Here is a 14,369-nt window from a genome sequence, read left to right as displayed (position 1 = left end):
CATTCTAGAGATTCAACAACCCACACACTATAACAAATAAGTTGTAAGGTAATTAGTTAGCAAATGATTAAAGCCAACTAGAAACCATAGAGGGAAATGAGCTTGCAAGACTGGTTATGCACATCAAAGCTTATGCAGAGACGATTACTAAAGCATTTACATACATTTACGCATTTGGCAGATGCTTTTATCCAAAGCGACTTACAGTGCACTTATTACAGGGACAATCCCCCCCAGAGCAACCTGGAGATAATTGCCTTGCTCAAGGACACAATGGTGGTGGCTGTGGGGATCGAACCAGCGACCTTCTGATTACCAGTTATGTGCTGTAACCCACTATGCCACCACCACGCTATAAAGCAGATATACACATTTGCGATGTGCATGTTTAAATTCATACATAAAATGGTTACTGGGGCAGTGTCTAAAGACTAAGGTTTTGTTACAGGTCTTAATCTCTTACTGCACAATTCGTTTAGAGGCACTTAATGTGTATCTTCAACATGTCATATTCAGATGTTGCATGTCTGTCCTGACCTTTTTCTGGTTTGGCTGCTTGAATGCTGTTGGCATTAGTGCTGCACAATTAATCATATCGCAATCGCGATGTCAGCCTGTGTGATTATATGACGGCAAATGCTGCGATTTTATTAAATAAATAAGTGCATGTGTGGATGTGACAGCCCATTCTCTCTGAGAGCAGTTTGCCCATTTTCTACACAGCTAATAAAAAGATGACCAGTCTATAATGATGACACGTGAGATGAGAGGTGTGCAGTAGCTCGAGTGTCTGATAGAAACACAGATCACAGCTTGGCGATTATGTCTTTATTTCATCCTTAAAGTTCATATAATACGGGAGCGAGACATGTAAATAAGCACAAACTCCAAAACTGTCATTCTCGGTGCGGTCAGAGCCGCTTCAACCAGTCAAGATAGAGACTCAATCTGAGCAGGAGTCGAGACCGGGAGAGATTTTAAGTTCTGCCGGCTGATGCGCACTCTAACAAAGAGACGCTTATCTCTCACCCCTGCTGTCTGCAGCTCACAATGTCATCATCATGAGATCATCATGATAAGATCAATCTTGTGTGGAAAAATAACACTAAAATTACAACAACAACAATAATAAATAATAATATATATATATATATATATATATATATATATATATATATATATTGCTTTTGGATAGACAAGATTGACAAATGCTTATCAATAATACTCTTATGGCTAAAATGTTTTGTGTTCAGTGGCTAAAATATCAATATGACTAAATGTTACTAAAATATGACTAAAATGTCAACAGTTTTCATTGACTAAAACTACATAAAAAATGCCCAGACTTTGTCAAACAAAACGACTAAAAACAATAAATAGAACTAGGATGAGGTTGACTAAATATGATAAAACTAAAAAGGATTAAGGCTAAGGTTAAATAAAAAACAGCTGACAAAATGAACACTTGTATTCAGTTGCCAGGTCATTAGGAGTGTATTAATGCAAAGCCAATGTTTACGTGTTTTTAACGTTACTTTTTTGATCAGTATGGTACCACCTAATTTTGAGCCAGGAAAAACCCTAGTTATGTGGTGATATTTTGGCTTTAAGATAACCGACACTGAGCAGAGAGGGGTACTGTGCAAATTTAAAGTTGCTACATCATGTGGCAACACAACAAATTTATATCAGCACCTGAAACAGCACAGAGAAAAGTGGGATTTCAGAAAATTATCCACACACTGGACAAGAGATACCAGCGATAAGTAGAACTTTTTAGAAAGAGGATTTGGAAATACCAGTTGGTCTTTTAAGAAAAAAAGAATAACAACCGTCTTAGTGGTTTGAGTGAAATTATCACTTTTATTACACTTTTATATCCAGTTTCCTTTTCAAAAGAGTTTATACAAAGTGCATGTTTCATCCTGCTTAAATGTCCCTGTTTGTTTGGACAATCTTATTTTCATGAAAATATGTATGTTCTTATTTATTGTTCTATTTTATTTAGGTGTAATATTGAGAAAATAACAAGTTTGCAGAAATGCAAAGATATCCAAATCGTGCAGCCCTAGTTGGCATTAAATTCTTTGCTCCAGTGACATTAAACAGCAGGAAGTTACATTTCTCTTCACTGATTTAGTGGTTGATGTGCTTTCTGTGCAGCAAAGTGTAAGATATGCGAGTGGTCCTTTGATAGTGAACCAGTGTTCTTGCAACACATGAAGAGCACCCATAAACCAGGAGAGATGCCATATGTGTGCCAGGTAAAGCAATGTGAATGGACTTTCTCAAAGGGATATTTCACTTAAAAATAAATACATTTTGTCATAATTTACTTATTCTTTCTTTCTTCTGTGGAACACTAAAAGCAGAATGTAACTATGACATTTTCAGGTGTGTGAATACCGGTCTTCATTCTACTCTGATGTGTTTAATCACTTTCGGACCTGGCATGAGGATACTCGCCACCTTCTGTGCCAGTACTGTCTGAAGGTCTTCAAACATTCAAGCAGTTTCCAGCAGCACTATGTTCGTCATCAGGTGAGCAAGAATTCACATTTATGGCTCATCTACAGCACATGATTGCAGACAAAAATGATCAGTGAAAATCTGCACCAAAAATATTCAAATCAAGTGCGATGTAAATGTTCTTCCTTTTAAAAAAATCTTGTTTACTTCAACAATAGTGAATTACTCTCAACAGTAGTGAATTACACTCAATTTGCAGGCTTAAATGCAAAATGTTTGTAGTATATACAGTATAATAGGGCTGGGAATTGCCACAGACCTCCCGATTAAATATTACAATGATATTTCAATATGTATCGCGATACTGTAATATTGGTATTTTATGTTTTGATATAAAAACAGAAAAACAAAGAAAAGAGAACTAATTTTCTCAGAAATTACAATTGTTTCTCTCTGTAATATATAATTTTCAGGTAAAAGTTGGGAATGTGCAAAACTACCAATTTAAAACTATCAATTGACCAGTCAGTGCGTTGTCTGAACTAGGCGACTAGTTAGTGCAAAGGAACCCATGTATAAGGCTGCATTATGTCCATTTGTATTCAAAAAATGTATAAATGCAATATATAATTTTAACTTCTCAAACTAATTAGGTCATTTTAGAATATAACATACAAATGGAGGCTAAAGAGTAAACTTGTTCAAGAACCATTCCTGGGGCTGTACATAACACACATGACAATTCACTTGTAGTCCCAATGTCATTACATGTTATTTTGCATATGCATCCTTAGGTAGTCTGAGAGCCTATGCAGCATTCTCATAGACAACTCTATTCATACAAACTGCTCCCAGATGACTGACAGAGAAAATAAAAGTGAGAACTCACCATTTGCGCATGTTCCATGAGACACGATGACGCTGCAGCGCAAATTAACCTCTGAACAAAGAAGTAAATCAGGCATGCTAATCGCAACATTTCATTAGTCTGTTCTTCAAAATATAATCAGGCGTGTTTTGTTTTCTCAAGCATGTTTCTTTGTCTCTAGCGGCATTTCTTGTCGACGGTGGTGGGTAAATGTGCAAAATCACAACGCATGAATACCTTGGCTGTTAGATTGTTGCGGGGGCATGACATGTAGCCTAGTTAACGGCATCAAACAGTTTAAGAAGCATTTTTAGCTAAACTATTTATTAAAGCAGAATCTGACGAATTCTGACAAATAATCTCCACAACACCTCTCCAATAAATGTCTGGATTATGCATAATAACAGGAACATTGATCACAGCAGTGGATTTTGATGTCAGACAGTGAACAAACGGTGCTTGATGGCTGTAGCAGCGGTGCATTAAAGGACTAAACATAGAGACAAAACTTCTCAGGGAGAAAACCTGTTATGTGGAATATAGCTTCCTATGTTTATCTATTAATCATAGTAGCATTAAGATAAACATGTTTTTTTTTAATTAAATAATAAAAAACATTTCATCAGGAAGAGATGATTTTAAAATCGTTTTGCCCAAGAATCGTGATTTGTAACAGAATTGATTATTTTCCCCCAGCCCTACAGTGTAATATGTAGTGTTTATATAGTATGCATATATTACATTTAAACACATTCTCTTTTTGTCATTCTTTTTCAAAAACGAATATCTTACTGGTTGACAATATGGTCTGGATTTTTTCATGCTTGGGTGAAAGGGTCCATAGGAATGCATTGTTTTCATATCTTGTCACTGCAAAAACATGTTGTTTGACACAAGACAAATTAAACAGTTTGATCTTTTGAACTTCTATGTAACAATTTATTTCTACAGAAGTCAACAGTTTACCACTGCAACAAATGCCGTCTTCAATTCCTTTTCACTAAAGACAAAGTTGAGCATAAAATTATTCACCACAGGACTTTCCGAAAGCCACGTGAATTGGAGGGGCTGCAGCCGGGAACAAAAGTAAAATATATATACCTTTTAAATGAATGCACAATCAAACGGTTTCTCTCTTCAGTTTTCTTTTATTTTGACCATTGGCAATGCTTGTTTTGTAAGTCATCCTTGCTCCTTCATTTATCCAGGTAACCATTAGGGCATATGTTGGTCAGAAAAAGATGTCAGGCCAGCAATCCTCAAAAGCATCCACTAACTCTCAAAATTCAAAGAGTAACAATATCAGTCCTCAAACATCAACAGACCAGCAATCACAAAGACCAGGACCTGGGAGGAAACAGGTCAGCAAGATGTTTGACTATTTGGCCAAGTTTCAGGAGCAGAGGTAAGTGCATGCATGCTGTCAACAGATACTCATAAGTTAGTTTGGAATGGAAATCAGAACTCAGAGCAACTCTAAAGTCTGTACTATAAATGACCATTCTTTTGGGGTTTTCTTCCCCATCTTCAGGGCACTGCTGGGCAGACAGAAGTGTTTGGAGTGCACTTTTGACATTCCAGACTTTGCAAATCACTACCCCACTTATGTTCACTGCTCGCTCTGCCTTTACAGCACGTGCTGTTCTCGTGCTTATGCAAACCACATGATCAAGTGAGTCATGTCAAATATGTTATCTTGCATCCTTTGCAATCCTTTGCTTCTAGTGACATGAAATCAGAGAACTCTGCATTTAAAGGGTAGTTCAACCCAAAAATTTTAATTGTCATTGTTTACTTGCCCTTGTGTTGTTCCAAACCTGTATTCTGTGTTACACAAATTGAGATGCTTGGTAGAATATTAAAGACTGACAGTCTTGTCACCATTCATTCGAAGTTCATTTTTCCCCCGTATAATGAAAGTAAATGGTGACTGAGGATGTCCATCCCTAATTTTCTGCCTTACATCTGCTTTTGTGTTCCACAGAAGAAAATTATTTGGAGATGACACGAGTGAGTAAATGATGACAGATGTTTTTTGTTTGGGGTGAACTATCTACTTGAAAGATCCATCTGTGAAGAAAACAATACATATGACACATTACTCTGTGTAAATTCCATCTAAAATGGTACAAGATTCTAATTGAAATTCAATTATTTATTTCAGTAATCATGTTCCTGGAAGAGTCCCGAAAGCTTCTAAAAAGGGACCCCCAAGGTAGTACATTAATGGTTCGATTTAAATTCCTTGTTTGCAAACTGAAACTCTGATCTAATGGCTGCTTAAATTTTGCTCTTTCGAAGCGGATTGAAGCTGAGCTGTGCAGATTGTGACTACTCAACTGCTCTTGGAAATTTGATGGCCAAACACCTTGTCAAGTTCCCTAGTCACTCCCACTGTATCTTCACTCGTAGAGGTGGGTGTTCTTTGAGCCACTAGAACATTAAGGCATGCCTGTGTCTCTAAAATTTTCCCTGCATGCTTGATTTTCTCTCTCTACTTTCTTACTCCTGTAGTTAAAGTGCATCCATCAGTATTGTAGGTGTCATCATAATGATTTGATTGCATGATAATAGTGCTAATACAGTATAGCTACAATTCAACAACAATAATTTGGAAACAAATTAATACTAGAATCATGTACACTGCTACATGTATCTTGTCAGTACATCTAATGGCCATAGGTTAACTGTACTGGCCAACAAGGTCCACTTGACAAGAGCCAAATACAAGAGGCAACTGGCTTTTGTGAGTAAATAAAACAACCTTAATGGCCAATCGGCTTACATAGTACATGGTTTAAATATAAATTTTTTAATTGCAATGAAGAAATAAAACTCCAAGTGGCGACATATTAGCTTTAAGCCATCAAAACCTACATTTGAGGAGCAAAATCGTGAGGTGTCTTGACGGGACAGGTGGCAGTTCAACAGAGGCTGGTTAGTGCTGCAAGTGACACGATGACCTGTGTAAGAGGAAATAATTGTCATAAGATCAAATATCATGACTGGTAATATTTCTTATGTTAGTCAGTAAGATATATTTATGAATAGTAAAAAAACAAAATTTGTTAATTCGCCATTGGAGAAAAAGTATTGTTTTTGGAGTCGGGACCCTGCTTAACAATGTTGTTACTTATTCTGTGAATGGACACCTACAGTAAAGAAGGATCTATCCTATCTAAACAATAATTTTCAATTTAATGTTAGCTAAACCCAAACACTACAGATATGCCTGCAACATTTGCAAATTGGCCAGTCGTAAGGAACTGTAATAGCCCACCATATATGTTAAACCATGATCACAGGTCTGGCATATGAGCTCAAGCTGTCCATTGACAAAATGGGCAAACTTGGGTGTGACTTCACTGGATTTACTGGCAAGACTTTTTTTTTTGAGAGCACTCTGGAAAATTAAAAGAATCAGTATGTACACAAAACCCACTTTACAACACCTGAAAGGAGAATGTCAGATGGAATACACAAAGAGCCTAAAATGGATTAATTTAGAAACATGACAAATGAATAACAACAAGGACTTTCCATCTGGGAATTATCTGCTGCTTCTGAGCTGCTTATTGTTTCCTTTTTTCTTTTTTTCTTTTTTTAAAAAAGCTTACTGAGCTATCAGAACCAATTATACATTGAGCATGGTATTGTAAAATGGAATATTGGTGATGGTAGAGACTCCGAGGACAAGACTAACTCTGTGTTCCTATAATCCCTCCCCTCCCCTACAGAGTGTTTGGAGACAGATATTGAATTCTGCCAGGTTGTGGAGGAGGAGGTGGAGGGCCCACGAGGGGAGGAAGCTAGTGTTGGGACAAAGCCTGACTGGTTGTCCATGGAGCACTGGAGTGTGCCCAGAAATGAAGAAACTGTGCCAGAATTCATGGACAGTTGTGGCCCACAGCATTTACTGCCCAAGACTAGCGATGTCCTCGACTACTTCCAACTTCTTTTCCCTGACATCCTCCTTGATCAAATCGTTTATGAGACCAATGCCTATGCCACTCATCGCTGCTCTTTGGGGCAGGGGGACTTTACCTGGTACCCTCTGACTAAAGAGGAGGTCAAAGGCTTCTTTGGTCTCTGTATCATCATGGGCCTTCAAGGCCTGGCGGAGCCAGAGACTTACTGGTCCTGGGACCATCACCAAGGTGCCTCTGGTTCTAGAACATCAGAGCTGTTCTACAGGACCATGTCTGTCAAACGCTTCAAGCAGATCAGCACTCATATCAGAATGAGCAGTATGCTGGTAGAGAACGACAACCAAAATGTTGACAAGATGCTCTTTTTTCAGCCCATGCTGAGTGTCCTACAGGCAAGCATGCTAGAGGGGTACAAGCCAAACATGTGTCTGACAATTGATCAAGCTTTTCTACCAAGCCACGACAAAGGAATTGCGAGGGAGAAGAGTAAAAATTCCCATCCAAGGATATGGCTACTCTGCGACTCCAAGTCAGGCTTCTGCCATAAAGTGCTAGTCTTGACGCAACTGGAAAAAAACAAGGACTTGGGAAAATCTGTTGTTCCGCAGCTTGTGGAGGGCCTTCAAGGTAAACATCACCATATCTTCTTGTCCAGCTCGCTAGCATCTGTGCCACTCATGCAAGAGCTGTATGAATCTGGTATATACTGCTCCAGCTCAGTCCTGCCCAACAGTCCTATTCTACCCACTGAGTTTTGGGATGAGCCTCCCCTGGACAATCCAGGGGATTTCCAACAGTATGCATACTCCCCACTTATTGCCACCAGATGGAAAGATACCAAGCAGCTGGTATGTCTCTCCACAAATGCTGAGGCAGGGCAGCCAGACACCGTGTGGAGGAGATCCACTGTTAAGCCAGGTGAACTTTGCTCAATTGAAAGGCCCTTGGCCTTCAAGTTGCTCCAGGACAACATGCGTGGGGTTGATATCTGCAATCAGTTGCTAACTTGCAACCAACTTGGTGGGCTCGTACTCGACACCAATTGGCGGCGTCTCTTCTGGTTTCTAGTCAACTTGAGCATCATCAACTCTTTCATCATCCTACGAGAGACCCGCAAAGACAACCCACCTGCATGGTTTCCGAGTGGTCACTTCTCGCAAGCCATCTACCGGAAACGCCTGGGGTACCAGTTGGCCAGGTGTGCTGAAAGATATGCCCGTCAGAACCAAACCCACGATAGCATACTTCAGCAACGCACTATTAAAAAAGAAGATGTTGAAACGCAAGAAGGGATCAGACATCGACTAGCCAAAATTACACCTAGTACAAGGAGATGTAAAGTTTGCAATCTGAAAAATGAACACCATGAGAGTGTATATGGCTGTTCAGTGTGCCTTGTCAATCTGTGCAAACGTTTTTGCTGCTTCTGGGACTTCCATGGTTTCTCACCAAATTTCCAAGGTTATACAATTCAGATACTAACACATTAATGCTCAGTGTTTCTCAATTATTTTCCATGCAAGAATTTACAGTTTGCAAACAGCTTTTTAATTTACATGTCATGATTAAGAGTGATAATGAGTGAGTGATTACAGTACATATCTTTTTAAAAGTATACAGCAAATGATTTTTTTTTTACATGGATAATGAAAATAATATAGATTATACAATTTTCCTAGTTTATTACAGTCTTTGTTAATCCCCCCCTTTTTTTTTTTAAATACAGGTAATGCTAAAGTTGGATTCGTCGCTCCTAAGAAGTATGTATCTTTGTTTAATTCTGACTTGTTTGATTCTAAATTGTAACCTTATTTATATATATATATATATATATATATATATATATATATATATATATATATATATATATATATATCCGTAATTTCGGACTATAAACCGCAACTTTTTTCCCGCTTTGTACCTCGCGGCTTATACAATGACGTGGCTAATATATGGATTTTTCCCGCTTTCAAATTTTATTAAAAAAAATAAAAAAAAACATTCTGTGACGTGCTCAGTTTTTTGGCGGCGTGAAGCTTTCATTAGACCAATGAAATTGCCGAACGGGTTAAGGTCAAAACAACTTTTTTTGTTTACTGTTTAGATTAAATCGAGCGCGCTCAAACTTCCCATCATTCTGATTATGGTAGTAATTTTGTCACCCTCACCATGGCAAAGACATGGAGAAACGCATATGATGCTGCTTTCAAGTTGAAGGCGATTGATCTGGCTGCTGCACGGGAGCTTGGTCTTAATGAGTCGATGATAAGACGTTGGAAACAGCAGCGTGAGGAATTGACTCAGTGCAAAAAGACAACTAAATCTGAGGCTATTCAACTCCGACACCGAAGGAGATGACTTCAGTGGTTTCAGTGCACAGGACGAGGAAGATAGTGACCAATGACTTTATTGGTAGGCTACTGTTTACTGCAAATGTTTTATTACAAGCCGTGTGTGGTAGCGGGGGCGTGGTCAAGCGCCCGGGAGAGAAAAGCGGTAAGGGTGCTTACACCTGCGCTAAATTATGTCTAACACCGGTGTCTAATTTCAAGTGCCCTGCTTCACATGTCCTTCTTGGGAAAACTGTCACACGGGCACCAGTGTGACAGTTTTCAGCAGGGCACTTGACATTCCAGGTAAGGCTTTTAATAGCCACAGCAATGTTTACAATCAATTTTATAAAGTTTCTCAATTCTTCTATGCGCCAACACTAGACTGGCGTGTGTCACTCTCTCAGCTCTGTGGCTGCTGCCTTTTATGCCGCTCTCCCCATGCTTACTGAAATTAGACACCGGTGTTAGACATAATTTAGCTCAGGTGTAAGCGCCCTTACCGCTTTTCTCTCCCGGACGGACGCTTGACCACACCCCGCTGCCACACCGTGTTTCGTTAAAGCCTGAGTAAAGTTCATTTGTTTCAATGTACCGGTAGGCACCTGCGGCTTATAGACAGGTGCGGCTTATTTATGTTCAAAATAATATTTTATTTAAAAATCAGTGGGTGCGGCTTATATTCAGGTGCGCTCAATAGTCTGGAAATTACGGTATATATATATATATATATATATATATATATATATATATATATATATACTATACTATTCTTTTTTTTTTTTTCCCAGGTTGATGTATAATATATATATATATATATTTGAATGATATCTAATGTAACCATTGTGCCACCCTTTTGATGAACTTTGATGAATTAATTTTAATGGACAGAATAAGTGTTATAAAATCACATTTCATTCAGTATTTTAACTATGTATCTGGCAGTAATTTGCACAATTAATGTTTTTTTTTTTTTTAATGTAATTCATTCCATGATTTTCTTGTCATACAGATTCAAAGTGATACGATATGTCCCTTCTAGGGAAGGTAAGCTGACTGCACTTGGCTATAAAACTGGAAATATCAAGACTGAAAGAGGCCTCTGCAGATCATCACTGGACACCAGTAGTATTTCAGGCACTGGGCTGGATGAAGACATGGACCAGGAAATGGCTCCTCTGGAAGATGAAGACACAGACACCGATACAGATGACAGTGATGAGGAACTGCCACATCAAACAGTGGACAGACAAAAGAATGACAATGTAACCAATTCTACACTTACACAACCTGTAAAACACAGAGAGGAGATTCTGTCTATTCACCAGCGGCGAATACTACTTCTTGCATTGTGCTGTGGGATCCAGAAGGCATCCAAAGAAATGGGCGCTAAACCTCAGCTCATTAAAGCCTGGCTTCGAGACAAAGAGAAGCAAGTAAAGCTTTTAGGCGAAGGCAGCAGGAGTAGCTGTGGAGAGGCTGGTGATCATCTAGTGGAGTGGGTTCTGGCCCAACGAGAACAGCAGCGTCCTATCAGTGAAGCAAAACTGTTTGAAAAAGCCTCAGAGCTGCAAAGCCAAACCAATGACAACTCTTTCTGTATCTCGTATGAATGGGCTGTTAGCTTCATGGTGCGGCACAAATTGGGCTTGGATGCCTCTGTCGCAGTACGGGAACTTCCTCAGAGGATGGAGGATAATTGCTGCCGATTCACTGAGTCTGTGCACAGTCAAATTCAGACAAACAATGTCCAACAATGTGTCATTTGTGCTATGGATCAGCTCTCTGTTTTTGTGGACTTCAGCATGCTGAAATCCAGCATAACCCGAGAGAGAGCCTTTCAGTTGACTGGGTCTGGTAAGCCTTTTGTAAAGATGTACCTTTCCATGCTTGCAGATGGCACAGTGCTCCCTGTAATGCTCTTTACAAGTCCTGCCGCAAGCAAGTTAAGAAGCTGCCCTTCAGACTCTATCCTCCTTATGTCTAAAGAGGAAGGATTTAGTGCACCAGAAGAGCTAGAGGTTTGGGCCACCCAAGTGTGGAAACAGCATCTCTATTCGCAGAACAAGAAGGAGGCCCTGCTGGTTATGGATAGCCATCACAGCAACGTGTCTGAGGAGTTCATATCGACAGTTAGTAGCACCAAAACTCTAACCGCCATTGTTCCAGTTGGGTGTACTTACCGACATCAACCTCTGGAGATGTGTGTACGCCCTGTGCTGCAAAGGTTATTTCATTGTCGTTGGGCACAACATTCAGCAAAAGATGTTGCTGAATCTGAGTTTCAGCCTGAAGATCTAATGCAGCTTCTCGTGACTTGGTTAGAAGAGGCCATATCTTGCTTCTCTAGTAAACCTGAAGTTATCCAGCACTCATTCTGCTTGGCTCATGTGATTCCTGATCAGGAAGAGCATGCAAATTTGCCAGGTAGTGCATTGGATCTGTTAAATTTGCTTTCAGAGGTTGTTCTTGGACCTGAAGTGCAAGATTCAGAAGAAGAGCCAATGGACACATTTGCTGTAGACAAAGTGGGCCAGGTTACTGAGAAAATTGATTTAACGCAGGAGTCGGAGACAAGCCAGGTTGTTGAGAAAATTGATTTAACACAGGAAAATGAAGTCGATCAAACAGACGATGAAGACAGAGCACAGTCAGAGATTAACGAGACAGAACAACAAACACGGGAAAGGATGGAAGAATGTTTGGAAATTTCAAGCGAGTCCACAGATTTCTCTCATTCGTCCCCTGAATCAGAGGCCCCATCTCACAATTCTGAACAAGACAATATCTCAGAATCTGGTCTAGATCCTAATGATGACCAAACAGACTCTGCATCAAACAGGTGATATTTGATGAAATGAGGCATTCTCAAAATTGAACAGATGGATCTATGGACTAAACTAACTTGTAAATGTGATTTGATCTGAGTGTGCCTGTCAAGACTATTGTGTATATTTATATGTGGAGTAAAAAAAAATGTTTTTAAATTATAACTGCATAGATTAAAAGGATAGACAATGCATGATTTGCAAATTTTTCTGCTGTTCATTTTTAAAAAGAAATTTTTATTAGCATAAACAAATAGCTGAAATATTGTGTTACACTTTTCTTTGTCTATGGACAGACATTACTTGTGTTTAGATTTGACATCCTCTCCAAGAAAATTATTTTTAAATCTGCAAATGCTTTAGTCATTCTGAATTTATATTGTGATTAATTTAATTTTACCAAGCCAGATTCCAACTACTAGACCTACAATAGATACTCATTAGGCTAACCACATAATAAATAATTACACCTGAAATGAAGAACAATGAAATTATGGTATTTTGTTGTTGTTTCATGCAATGATTTATTATTTGTTAAACTGAAGTGTATAATTTGTAGTTAATAAAATTGTATGTAAAATAGATGTTAAAATACTTTCTAGGGTTAGACCGAACTATTTTAAAGAGTAATCTGCAAATAGTTACTTTTTGAAACTGTTGGTTATCGGCGAAAACCTATGCAGATAGTTTTTTTTATTATTATTCTTGATTAACAATTATGTAGGTATTTGCTTTATCTAAATCTTTCATAAGTGATAATATTCATCCATATTATTATCCTCACGTATTTTGATTAGATATCAAGTGTTCTAAATTGAAGTGAGGGCATGCAAAGAAAAATATGGAAACGTGCCCCATCAGCATTTACATTGTGTCTCCAACTTAATATCTTGTGAATAATAATAATAAACCTTGTTCCTCATTGAACCTCAACCGGTGGAAAATAAATATGTATGTATATATATATATATATATATATATATATATATATATATATACACAAAACCCTTCATCTGGTGATTATCTATGCTACAAAAAGCTTAATTTGGGAAATACTTCCATATAGGGCATTGTAACGTAGCAAAGTCTCCGTCAATTAAAAAATAACTCTGTTATTACGTCTTATCCAATGTTCGTGAGAGCACTAATTCTGAGCTCAGTTTTTGTGTCCACGCAAGTGGGTGGGAGTGTTTAAGCTATCTGTTGGTATATATATATTAATGAAGTGCTGCAAATTGGTAATTTCCTGAGAAATATGTCATTGTGCCAAGACATTTGAGAACCACATCTAATCTCATTGCAAATTCTTAACTCCATTCCTACATTTGCAGTTTGGGGATTCCACAAGCAAATTATATCAAAGAGCTATCAATTACTTTTAATACCAGCCTAGATTTGTGTGTCAGCAGGTCAATATGATTAAAAATAATAACTTTATAGTCTTTCCAAAGCTTAAGGATGCTATAGACAAATGAAATAATTAAACAGAAATGTATAACAATTATACATTACAAACAATGAACAATGGTAGAGAAGTAAAACATATTTCAATCAGGTGAGATTCGGGCAAGCAGGACGAGAGCCAACAGTCAGAGAAGCCGATTGAGAACATTACAACACATACATTGCTGTCCTGAGCAGCACGGGCTACAATAGAGTCACAGAGCAGGGGATATCTTGCATACAGACCATTTACAATACCAAATGCTTATGAATGGGCTGTCTTCATTTATATTGACATTTCTTGACAGGAAATGTAATCTATAAAAGGATGCAGACAGTGCAATAATTGGAGAATCTCAATCAAATGTTACCTGTCCCAACCCAGTTGCACTTAGACTTATCCCATGCTTGCACGAATATCAATTTATAGCCATGCCCACTGACTGCGCATATGGGGTATCGCATAGCGCTCCTAAAATAGTGCCCTTCATTTTATCTCTTT

This window comes from Xyrauchen texanus, chromosome 17, assembly GCF_025860055.1.
Source record: "Xyrauchen texanus isolate HMW12.3.18 chromosome 17, RBS_HiC_50CHRs, whole genome shotgun sequence".
Taxonomy (NCBI): Eukaryota; Metazoa; Chordata; class Actinopteri; order Cypriniformes; family Catostomidae; genus Xyrauchen; species Xyrauchen texanus.
This window is presented reverse-complemented; position numbering follows the sequence as displayed.